Below are 12581 nucleotides of genomic sequence, written 5' to 3' on the forward strand. Positions count from 1 at the left end.
AAAATGTGTCTTGATGTTCAGGCCGTTGGCCTCCCTTGCCCTTGTTTTCAGCAAAGGACAATGTGGTTCACTCGAGCATAGCACACTCTGGCTTCTTCATCACAAGGATACAGTTCAATAAACAGCATCAGGGCCTTCTGTGCTCAAGTCTCTTTATCAAAGTCTCTTGATTCAGCGGCCCTGATGTACCAAAATAAACACAAATTGACTTTCCTCTTACCTTACAAGTACTTAATTCAGGTGATTCACTCTTCAGCCTGTGCTCGGATCCTTCCTTTTACACAATTAGTTACCCTCAGCCGGGCTCGGACCAATTTCAGTTTGCATAAACTATTGAAGATGTTTGAATGTGCACAGGATTTAGCTTGACCCGTTGCAGGACCACTTTGATTTCACAATTCCTTTTTACATTTTTCCACCTCTCCGTTAGATACCTAACGGAGACCTTCGAATGAGCACCCACGTGGTGCTGGACCGCTCTGTATACAGTATCTATCTTGAATGAAGAAATAACTCTGACTCTGCGCCAATTAATTTTCGGAAGTTGTACGTTTTATTCAATCAAAGGTTAAATCAGAAAAAAACGCCCTGTTGACACATGTTTCGGCTTAATAAAGCCTTCTTCAAAAGTGGGCTCCTTTGGTGCATTTATTATTCCATTACTGATTTGTCTTTTACATGTAACAAAATATACATATGTTCAAAACGTTCCCCCAATCACGATACCCCCCCCGCAAAAACATATAATCGAAAGTATTCCAATTGATATTTAAAGACAGAGATTCAGGGTTGGTAACGGGGAGGATTGTATGGGTCATAAAAGAAAAATCACATTTGTGCAAATACATTGTGCAACACACAAAAAAGCGAAATGGTAGGTAAAAAGGGATGAAAACAAACCGAAAGTAAAACATATTTTGATTCAGTTTCATAGACACAACAAAGCAAATAGGTAAATAAAATAAAAATGATAAATAAACGAAATGGAGAAAGAGAGAAATACAACATTGTTAGCACTGGTTGCCAAATGCTAGTGGTATTGTAATTATCTCTGATATGTTCTTAACCACATGTTCACTTACCCAATTGCTATTAGTTTGTCCCCTGATTAAGTTGTTCTGCTTTGATTTAATTGGGTTCAATCCCAAGCTCCTTCTCTGTCAATTACATATAATTGGTCTGCTTAATTCACTGTATTCATTTCAGAAAGATAAATATCTAATCCTACTTGAATATTAATCAAGACCATATAATGAGCTTGTTCAAGGCTTTTTGAATTCTTCTATGATCTTGGTTATATTGTGTGATGAACTTTACTTCTGTTCTGTTGGCGTTTTTTTTCTGATTTAACCTTTGATTGAATAAAACGTACAACTTCCGAAAATTAATTGGCGCAGAGTCACAGAGGTATTTCTTCATTCAATGCATTTTTAACGGTATAGGCTTGATACCGGCAACTCCGAGGAATTGCGACATCATGAGGGAAGTGTAATCCTCAGATTATGTTAACAAGATTTATCACAATAAAACCAAAAGAGAGATTAAGGAGTCGCCCACGTGACCAGCTGTAGAAAGTGAAAGCCAATATTATATCTTATATACAGTATCTATCTTGGCTTCAAAAGTTCAGTCTCTCCTTTTAATGTTCAATTATATTTGCATTGCTAGTCACATATGCTTCACACTGTTCTCTTCAGATTTCTTCATACAATGTTGCTACTTGCAACCTTGGTTCTAACAGAGAACAGTCTATCATCATTCTCCCCGACTCACTGGCTGTGCTGACTTTACTGGCGCAGCGTTGTTGTGGTAGCCAAGGACAGTACCACAGCGGCAAACGCTCCCCTGCTCTTCCCCCTCCCTCCCGCCCCCCCCAACTTGGCTATCGACGCAGGAGAGCCCTGGGTACCCCCCCGACAACCAACGCCGGTTTCTTCAGCCTTATTTCCAGGTCTTATGTTTCTTATTCTGGAAGGCTCATGAAAGTAACTGAAAATGTTAAGGGCACTTCCTCCTTGCAACTCTCTCTGGTCTTGCTGTCTCTTTCCCATTATTTTTGGACATGTCAGGTATACGGCTCAGGTGTTAGTCCGTTTTCTCTCACACTGAGCGGTCTGAGAAACTGTCGAGCAGGGGGGGGGGGTGAGTTCCTAAGTAGTGTGGGGTAAAATATAGCCCCTCAATGTCGGAAATATAAAGGCCAGGCCAGTATTTAAGAGTGAAGCTGACTGGTGCTATCATCAACTGGATCCAAGCAGACCAGATCCAATATAAGCAACTGTGACATACGCCCACTCATGGGACACTTCCCATGTGGCATCTGCAGAGCATGCAAGTTTACTTTCAAAACACTTGAGTATAAAACATGGGAATTGAGATTCATGTCTAACTTCAAAACCATTAATGTCATATACTGCATAGAATGCCCATGCGGCTTGAGATACGTTGGGCAGCCTATGTCTGGATCAATGAGCACAGGTCCAGGATATGATGCAGAAGCCATACGGCATCATTAGTATCCCACTTTCTGGAGTTCCAACATTCCCCTGATGACCTCAAATGGTGTATTATTGATGTAGTAAAAAAAATGCATCCAGCCCACACAGGAGTCTTCCCAATAAAGAGGCATGGTGGATACATCGTCTCCGTACCATGGAAAGGGGGCTCAATGAAGAGGTACCACCTTATACCTGAATTGATACCATTGCAATCCCCAACACGTACAGTGTGTGTCTGGGAGGCCCTGGGCCATCGCCACTCTGCCGACCCCTGCAGAACTTACCCTGCTAACACTGAATGTCAGCACTCCATACTAGTGCCTCCCAATCTTCCACGGACACCAGTTGACTTCTCCCAGCCTACAGGATCCTTGAGTGTTCCTTTACTCCATATCTTGCAGAGACCAACTTGCACCAATGCCCGTGTTGGACAATGCCTACACGTTCCTTTTATTTGCTGCACAATTTGAGGTTTAGCAGTTGCTTGCATATGCATGCTATCTCTCGCGCCACTTCATCTACACAGTGGTAATGCTTATGAATTTTTCTGCAGCTCCCTCAGACATCCCTTTCCACAGGACCTGTCCGCCACTTACAATTTCCCTTTACATGGGGTGCAGTACTTCTAATATACTCTTGTGCGCAGTTAACCACGCCTTTCGCAGGGCCTATGTTCATCAGATCCCGCACAACCTTCCCCCCGAGACGCCACTATTGGTTGCCATAGTGACCTTGCTACGACAACCCACGGCACAGCTTCCGTCGCGGAGTACAGCACGCCCACGCATCGGGGACAGTCGATCGGGTAAGCAGCAGCGCTCGCAAAAACCAAGACGCCAGCATTTGCACATACTGTCCAGTGTGCAGTTAACTGAAGACCCGTGTGTGCTTCCGTCCATTTTCCTATAGATCTACCTCTCAGACATGTAAGCCGACACATGTCCATGACACTTTTGGAGAGCCTCTACAGCAGACCATCTACTCACGGGACGACTCCTGAATTTCCGCATTTACCGGCCACAACATTTTGAGGTATGTTGGTCCTGGATGCGTTGATTCATATTGTTCTGCCTTCCCTCAGCACATTGTTCAGCGCTTCCTGACAACCCTGCCTTGCTTTACAGTTTGAGGCAGCCATCCAGCGTATTAACCAGCGCAGCAAGGACTCGCTCCATTCACGCTCCCAGATCCTGTGGCACCCTCCCCAGGGACACCTTCCGGCCAGGGTAAGCACATCACTTGTGTTGGCCTCTCTCTGTACCCCCAGGGAATGTTCATGCATTTTTAACCCACTTATCAATTTTATCAACTCTTCAACTTCTCTCCAATGTTCTTGCAATTGTTTTAACGGGTGAAGGGATTATAAGAGCACTTTTTCGAGGGGATTGGGTCCTCCGACGTATTCCATATCTATGACTGTAATCACCACAGCTGTGCTGCTTCGGAAAATCTTTGTGTCAATACGCTATCCGAGCCGACGTCACCGAATGTTACAAGTAGGATGCACGACGCCAGTAGCCTCAGTCCATTTTCTCTTTTTTTCGCGAACGTGTTCGCTTCGGAGATCTCGGTGCGCCTTGACTCTTCTGAGTTCTGTTCTTTCGGTTCCTCGAACCTGTTCGTTTGTGAATATCCATGATGTCCTCTTCTTCTACCCCGCGGCCGGGTTTTAAGAAGTGTCAGGACTGCGGGTCCAAGATGTCGTTGACGGTTTTGCACGTCGCTTGTCTCTTGTGCCTCCGTGAAGGCCACGACACAGATGACTGTGGACTGCCAGTCGCTCACTTCGAAGGCTTTGCGGGAGCATAAGAAGCTTTCTGTAGGTAAGGTGGCCAAGCCCCGGAAGTCGAAGTCCACCGGCTTTTCGACTGACGATTCAAGGGGCAACTCTCTGCAGCGTCGTTGTCGGTCCCATAGTAGGTCCCGCCATTCCTCTACTTCTTCGAGGCACTCAAGGACGCGCTGTCACCAGTTGCTTTCCTTGTCCGAGGACTCCGCCCGTCGGCGGGTTGCTTGTCCCAACAAGCATTCCACTCCTGCCAAATGGGATTCATTTCGGCAGGAAATGATGGCTTTTTTATTATTTTTTTCAGTCGCAGGGCTCCGGTCCGTCCGCGCCGTCGAAAGATGCTGGCCGTGACAGTGCTAGAGACACTACTCGCACGCCTTCAGGCTCGAGTGGTCGTCGCGATCACCGGGCGCCTTCAAGGTCCCGGTTGGACAAGGTTGGTCGCTCTAGACATGCCCGTTCCAGGTCCTGGTCCTCGACGCCCTCAAGACTGTTGGAGCCTGTGAAGTCTTCGAAGAAGACATCGGCGCCGAGGTCGTTGAGGGACTCTCTCGAGGCTCCGCCTCTGAGGAAGCCGTCGACTCCATCGACGCCCAGGCTGTCGAAGGACACACTCGGGGCTCCACCCTCGAGGACTGTGTCGAAGCTGTCGGCGCCACGCTCGACATCGATGCCGATTCCATCGACTCCAACGCGTTTCGAGGCGGTTTTGTCATAGGTACCCCGTGGCACGGTGGAACCCCCTAGAAAGGCTCTGGCCAAGGCTAAAAATGTCTGTCCCTTTTTCTGTGCCCTCATTCCAGCCTCTGGATTATATTTCTGAGGTGGGAGAATGTTCTGAGGAAGGGTTGGTTCCTGATACGGTACCGGACGAGATCTTCTCTGGTCATAGCCAGATTGAAGACCTGCGCCAGTCGTTGCACGACGCCAGTGGTCTGGACACCTCTCCGGAGGTGGAGTTCTGTAGGCCTGAGCCTGGCACCCATGCCGAGTCATCGTACCGGCGCCTTATGTCGAGGGTAACGGAATACTTGGGGTGGTCTGCGCCACCAGTGGATTTTCTGCAGGATGACCTGACAGATATCCTCAACCAAGGTCCACCAACTGATCCGGTACTGCCATTCCATATGGCCTTGCAAAGAAGGGTGGCAGCGGCTTGGACTGCCCTGGAGATTCTTCCGGCAGTGAGCAAGTCTTTGCCGTGAAAATACCGTCCAGCCAGTAGCGACCCCTGCTACTTGACCACGCACCCCACTCCGGCGGCTACGGCCCCAGCAAAGCAGGCGTCGTACCCTACCATCCCTCCTGATGGGGACGACAAGCGTTTTGATGGCTGGGCAAAGAAAGTGTTTTCCTCAGGGGGTATGGCTTTGCAGGCAGCCAACTTTGTGTGTGGCTTGTCACGTTTCACACACACTCGAACTGTATTTCGTTAGCGGCTGATCATATTCCCAAATGGGAGGAACGGGATGGTTGTCTTGCTATGGTGCAGGATGGCAAGGATGCCATGTGCGAGTCCATTCAGTCGGGTCTGGACATGGCAGATTGTGTCGGCGGCAAGCACTGTAATACGCAGGTTTGCGTGGTTGCGTAAGTCGGGGTTTGTTGCTGATGTGCAAGCCCGGCTCTTCAACATGCCCTTTGATTGTGAACATATTTTTGGCAGCAAGGCTGACGAGTGCCTTGAGAGGTTGCAGACCTCAAAAGCTGCAGCAAAGTTGTAAGCACTGCAGTTCCCCCAACCTCTGCCTTTTCGTCCTAGCGGACAGCACTGGAGGGGAGGTTCCTTTCGATATTACTAATCCTTTAGTAGCTCGAGAGGAGCTGCAAGTCGAAGGGGCCACCGTAGGAGTACCAGAGGTGGAAAACCAGGTACTTGAGGTGCCAAGACCGCTCGGGCAGTTGCCTCTTTACACTCGGGCAATGCCGCAGCCGCTTCAGCGCAGTCATGAGGCCATGTCCCATGGTTCGCCGGTTGGGGGAAGGCTGGCACAGCATCTTGTAGAATGGCGTGCCATTACTTCAGATGTGTGGGTTCTGGACATCATAGCCCACGGCTACTGTCTTCCTTTCCGGCAGAGGCCTCACGACAATCCACCAGGGAATTTCTTTGAAGAGTCCAGATCCCCTCCTTGTGCAGGAAATACAAGCCCTGCTAGAGAAAGGCGCCATAGAACTGGTGCCTGTAGCGGAGAGGAACAAGGTGTTAGGCGGAATCCTGTGCAGTTCCCTTAGGGAACACTGCAAAAAGATTAAGACTACAGGAGTAAGCAGTAAACCCAATTGGTAGCAGTCTGCATCACCCGGATTTACCTGGTAGCTGTGGCTGAGCAGCCAGACTTCTCTCAAGAAGAGTAGTGCAGTATATAAAGTATACACAATAGGGCTAAAAACACAGTAGAGCAAACAAACACTGACCAGAGCTTTGTATAAAAAGTATATAATTATTTATTTAAAACACACTTTAGGCAATATACTAGCACTCTAAATCAAAAGCAAGTTAAAACAGTCGGGTAACGTATACACACCTCCCTTGATAACTATTAGACAAGTCAGAGTTAAAACACCACGATTTGTTAAACAGATGTGAGCATGTAACCTGATGGCACTCCAATAGTTCAGTTAAAGGGAGAGAAAAAGGCAGAGCATAGAAATAAAACCGGTCCCAACACTTTCTCAGCAAGGGAAAAAAGGCAGTATGCCCGGTAGAGCCAAAGTTTTTAGGCCAGGCCCACTTTAAATGGAGCAAAGCGAAATCTGCCCAGGATCACACTGTTTAAAATACACTAAGTCTTTGCAGAATGTTCAAAAGAGGTTGGGCTGATTCAAGAAGGTAAAGTTAGAAGGTCTGGGGCCAACCCAGTTGGAAAGCCAAGGATGCTTGGGCAAACCGAAGAAAGGGAGGCCAGGCAGGACACAGTACCTTAAAGAGAGGAAGCTCCAACGGTGGCAGTTGTTCATGGCAGTGGTTGCAGTTCATTGTTTCGACCAGGGGAAGAGAGGATCTTGTCGAGGAGGAAACGTGGAGTCGTTGCACTGCACAGGGATGAAACCAGCCGCAGAGTTTTGTCGGTAAATGGTGCGTTCCTTTTATTCGTGGTAAAAGTGGTGAAGCTTGGCTATCCGGCTGCCGGGTTGCTTGGCACGGGCGATTCGACCAAGAGACGTCTTTGGAAGTCGAAACTGGCAGCTCAGAGGAAGAAGACTCGTCTAGCAGAAGATCTTCTCTTGTTGTCGGGAAAGTGGTGAGGTAGTTGCAGCAGGGCTTCACCGGTGGTGTTGTCGTTGTAGATGGCTCAGCTTCTTCCCTCTTTGGATTCTTAGGTCCTGTGGCAACTTCTGAAGTTCCAGTCCCAAAGGCCCTGCTTTTATGCAGAAAAACCCCCATTCAACAGCCTAGCTGTCACTCGCACATGCTAAGTGGTGAGCCGGGCGGCTCACCACCGTGCCAATTGGAATAGAGTGCGACTTGAGTTGCTAAGGCAACGCAGTCCAGGGTGCCAATTCCCCTCCGCACACATCCTGTGGAACCCAGACATGGTGGCACCATTTGGAGGGCTTCTGTGGAGAAGCCCGCCAAAAAGTGGAACAAAGGGCTCCACCATGGTCAGAGTTACAGACATGAACGCCATTTTATAAAAGAGTTCTGGCAAAAAGACACAACCGTTGATTTAATATTACAATGGTGCGTTTAAAATCAATGGGAAAATCCCATAGAGAATATTCAGGTGGAATATTTTGCGTGGTAACCACTGCCACCAGCCAGAAACTCGACAAGAGGGGACTGGAAAGTGCCCCCTTGAAAACAGACCCAGGGGCAATAGAATTAACCCATTCCATCATACTTCCACAATATGATGGTTTGTACTGGTTCTGTTTACAATTTAGGACTAGTAAAGTCAATGGTGACTTTACATGCCCTGGGAGACACTATGGTCACTATGACACCTGTGTTACTGCACTGAGGGTGCTGTGTAAAACACAAAAAATAGATGATAGCCTATGGACTAGAAAGAAAACCCCATAGCCCATAAGCACACAGTCAGACATACCTCAGATCATGCCTAAGAGTGGGAGGAAAAGAGTATCACTCTTAGCAGGAGAAAAAAACAAACCCCAAAAATCCAGCAAAGCTGCTGGGGTACTCACTAGGTTTGGGAAATTAGCCTTATAAGAGAATTCTCCCTAACACAAGGGATGATATTCCCCTTATTTTTTGATTTCGAAGAAATACTGGGGATTGAGACCCATCATGGACTTGCGCGGTTTGAACAAGCTCCTCAGGAAGGACAAGTTCAAGGTGGTTACTCTCTCTCAAGTCCTCCAGGCCCTTCAACTTCAGGACTGGTTGGTGTCTCTCGACCTCAAGGACGCTTACTTTCATGTCCCGATCCATCCCAAGCACAAGAAGTACCTGATGTTCGTTGTTGGTGACTCGCACTTTCAGTTTCGGGTCCTGCCGTTCGGATTGACCTCCGCCCCAAGGGTTTTCACCAAGCTCATGGTGGTGGTGGCAGCGTATCTCAGGAAAGGGGGGATTCACGTCTACCCCTACCTGGACGATAAGTCCCACTTGACGCCAACTCAGCGGCTCCAGTACATCAGACACATCCCTGGGGCAGTGTTTCCTTCCCAGGTGAGGGTTCTTCACATTCAGCAGATGGTATACAAGTTTCAACATGCCCAGAGTCTCCCGGCCTTCGAGTTCTTGAGGTTGCTTGGCCTCATGGCATCCTGCATTCTTCTGGTGCCAGAAGCCCGGTTGCGGATGAGATCTCTGCAATGGGCTCTCAAGATGCAGTGGTCACAGTCCTCCGGCAGGATGTCGGACCCCGTTCAGGTGCTGCCCTCGGTCGCTAAGGACCTTCTGTGCTGGGCCGACGAAGGCACTCTGAAGGGGGGCTCCATTTTGGCTACCCTGGCCTGAGGTGACTATCGTAACGGACGCATCCCTCACGGGATGGGGAGCTCATGCGACCTAGTTGGCAGTCAGCGGTCGTTGGTCTCCGTCAGAATCCAGACTCCATATTAATCTGGAGCTGAGGGCCGTCGGGCTTTCCCTGAAGGCTTTTCTGCCGACTGCGAGGAAAGAATGTCCTGATTCTGACGGACAACACAGTGTCCATTCACTACCTCAACAAAAGGGGGGGGGGGCAGGGTAACTTCCTCTTTGCAGGGAGGCGATGCAGCTCTGGTTCTGAGCAATTCAGCAGGAAATTTCGATCTCAGCAGTTCATCTGGCCGGAGACAAAAACGAGACTGCGGACGCTCTGAGCAGGCAGATCGTGAACTCTCAGGAATGGGAGTTGGCTCAGGAGATTCTCCTGGAGATCTTCGCCCTTTGGGGGATCCCTCAAGTGGATCTCTTCGCCTCCAGTGTCAACCAGAAGTGTGAAAGGTTCTACTCGCGGGAATTTCCTCCAAGAGGAGCCTTAGGAGACGCGTTTGTGGTGGAGTGGTCCTTCCCACTGCTGTACGCGTTTCCTCAAGACCCCGTCATCCTGCAAGTGCTGCGGAGGTTACGGAGGTTCGGTTCCCGGATGATCCTCATTGCTCCGGCATGGGCCCAGAGGACGTGGTACCCGGACCTTCTCGACTTGTCCATCTGCCCTCCACGTCGTCTTCCCTACCCAGACGATCTGTTCTCACGGGAGGGGGGGGGTCATCTTCTCCATCCAGAGGTCAGATACCTCAACCTTCACGCTTGGCTTCTGAAAGGTTGAGGTATAAGGATTGGGACCTCCCTGAAGACGTGATGGAGGTGTTGCTTTCAGACAGACGGATGCCAACAAAGTCCCTGTGCCGTTGGAGAAAGTTCTGCGACTGGTGCAGGGTTAAGAATGTGGATCCTTTTTCATGTGACATTCCTGTGGTTCTGTCTTTTTTGCTTGCAAGTGGGTACCATTAAAGGTTACCTGGCTGCGCTGTCCATATTTAAGCGCTTGTCTGAGGAGTGTTCTTATTTTAAAATCCCTTTAATTTCTCAGTTTCTGAAAGGGCTCATTGTGTTCCCTCGGTCACCTTTTCCAGGTGCCCGGTTGGGATTTGAAGCTTGTTCTCAAGTTTCTAATGGGTGCTCCATTTGAGCCTTTACATTCTTGTCCTTTGAGACTGTTAACCCTTAAAACTGTATTTTTAGTTGTGGTCACTTCCGCTCGCAGAGTGAGCGAGTTACAGGCACTTTCAGTTAAGCCACCCTTCACTGTTTCATAAGAACAGGGTTGTCCTTACAGTTCGTCTTTCCTTTCTTCCGAAAGTGGTGTCGGAATTTCATTTAAGCCAGGTGATTCTTCCGGCATTTTTTCCTCCTCCGCATCCTGGTAAGGACGAGGAGAGGCTCCATAGGTTGGATTCTAGGAGAGCTTTAAGTTTCTACATTTCACGCATGTCCCGGGTCAGAGTGGATGATCAGCTCTTTATAGGTTACGCTGGAAGGCATTTGGGACAAGCTGTTACTAAGCAGACTTTTTCTAGATGGATTATCTTGGCAATTTCTGAATGTTACCGCTTGGCGGGTAAGGACCCTCCGGTAGGCTTATGGGCCCGTTCTACTAGGGGTATGGCTGCCTCTCCTGCCCTGCAGAGGGGTGTTCCTATTCGTAACATCTGTGAAGCAGCCACTTGGGCTTCGGTCCATACTTTTGTACGACAGTACTCCCTAGATACTATCCATGGGCAGGATCTGGCCTTTGGCAAGGCAGTCCTTTACTCTGCAATTTGATTGGGCATTCTAAATTCTATATTCTAAATTATTTTCCCTCCTCCATACGTTAGTACTACTTTGGGAGTCATAGATATGGAATACGTCGGAGGACCCAATCCCTTCGAAGAACAAGTTACTCTTACCTGGTAACGTTCTTTCGATGGGATGTTCCAACGACGTAATTCACATCGCTCCCTCCCTGCCGACCCTGCTACAGAATTTCTTATGCGATTGCAGCTTACGTTTCCACAAGGCTTTCTGTGGTCATACTGGCAGAAGATTGGTGCCACACGTTCTGGGGAAAAAACTACAACTGAGGCTACTGGCGTTGTGCGTCCTACTTATAACTTCCGGTGACATCGGCTCGACGGAGGCCCTCGTGGACAGCACATCGACGCAGATGCTGAGATTTTCCAAAGCAGCACAGCTGTGGTGATTACTGTCATAGATATGTAATACGTCGTCGGACCATCCCATCGAAAGAACGTTACCAGGTAAGAGAGTAACTTGTTCTTTCCTCTAATTAGCACCCTTTTTTCCCCTCAAACACACAACCTAATGCATGGGCTCACTATCCACTTTAGGGGGGACCAATGTTCCCTCTAAGCTGTGCGCTTGCCCAGCTTCCTTCTGGGTGCCGCTCAGATGATTTTTAGCAGCGCACACAGACATTTCTCACCTATGCAATAAGATTTAATAAGGCACAAGCCACAGAAATCACCTGACATTTACTTTCACTCAAAATAATGAACTAGTCATGATGTTCTGGTCTAGTTCATTGACATTACCCTACTATGCAAATGTGACCTTAAAACCCGAATACAGCCACAAGAGGTAAAAACTAATATGAAAAAGTGGTTCCATGAACAGAAAAATCTAGATAAAATATGCCTGCACACATTAACTAAATACTGTCCCCTCCCCTCCCCACCCATGACTCCTATGCTTTACTCTACCACACATTTACTCAGACCTCTAAACTCTACCCCAGAACCTATTTCGAAATTAAGGGACAACCGGGACTCTTCCTCTCTTGGCTATGCAAAAGGTTACCAGACTTGTACCTACATCCACTTGCTTTGTTTGTTGTAATTTAAATAACGTTCAAGCTGCAGACCTTATATTATTCATGGTGCCTTATCAAAAGTGCCATTTTGACTACACTGGCACCCCTGAGATGTGTTCTGCATGCTGCAGCACGAGTCATCCAAGGACTCGACCCTGACCCTCCTCTAACTGGACTGGCTCCTGCTGCAAGGCTGTCACCCGGAAGTCCCCAAGCTACCTCCCTCTGGCCTCTCTCTCCGCTCCTCTCTCCTAGAGTGATCACTGCCTCCTCTCCTCATCTTTCCATCTCCTCCTCCCAAGCCTTCCTCAAGACTGCCACCCACCTTCTCGCACATCCGGCCCATGAAGCGTGTCAGTCGAGGCTTTCGCCGCCACCTTCTCCCCCCTCGAGCCCAGGCTGACTCGCACCCTGACACAGCGCTGTCCCTGCTCCATTCCTCTATTTTTGCTACTCTTGATGCTCGTGCCCCTGTCATGAGGATCCACTTGAAGTCTAAAGCCAAGTGCAATTCTTGGTATGACT

At 48.6% G+C, this 12581-nt stretch overlaps 1 protein-coding gene and 1 long non-coding RNA gene across 3 annotated transcripts in view; both read left to right on the forward strand.

Moving 5' to 3' along the window:
- Positions 1-12581, forward strand: part of TAF5 (TATA-box binding protein associated factor 5) — a 304035-nt gene that overhangs the window by 237351 nt on the left and 54103 nt on the right. The window lies entirely within an intron of this gene.
- On the forward strand, positions 2453-3725 carry LOC138473806 (uncharacterized). The gene is made up of 3 exons (XR_011268928.1): positions 2453-3303; positions 3408-3530; positions 3623-3725. It is a non-coding gene; the product is annotated as an uncharacterized lncRNA (long non-coding RNA).

This window comes from Ambystoma mexicanum, chromosome 8 (genome assembly GCF_040938575.1).
Source record: "Ambystoma mexicanum isolate Mex_15411 chromosome 8, UKY_AmexF1_1, whole genome shotgun sequence".
Lineage (NCBI taxonomy): Eukaryota > Metazoa > Chordata > Amphibia > Caudata > Ambystomatidae > Ambystoma > Ambystoma mexicanum.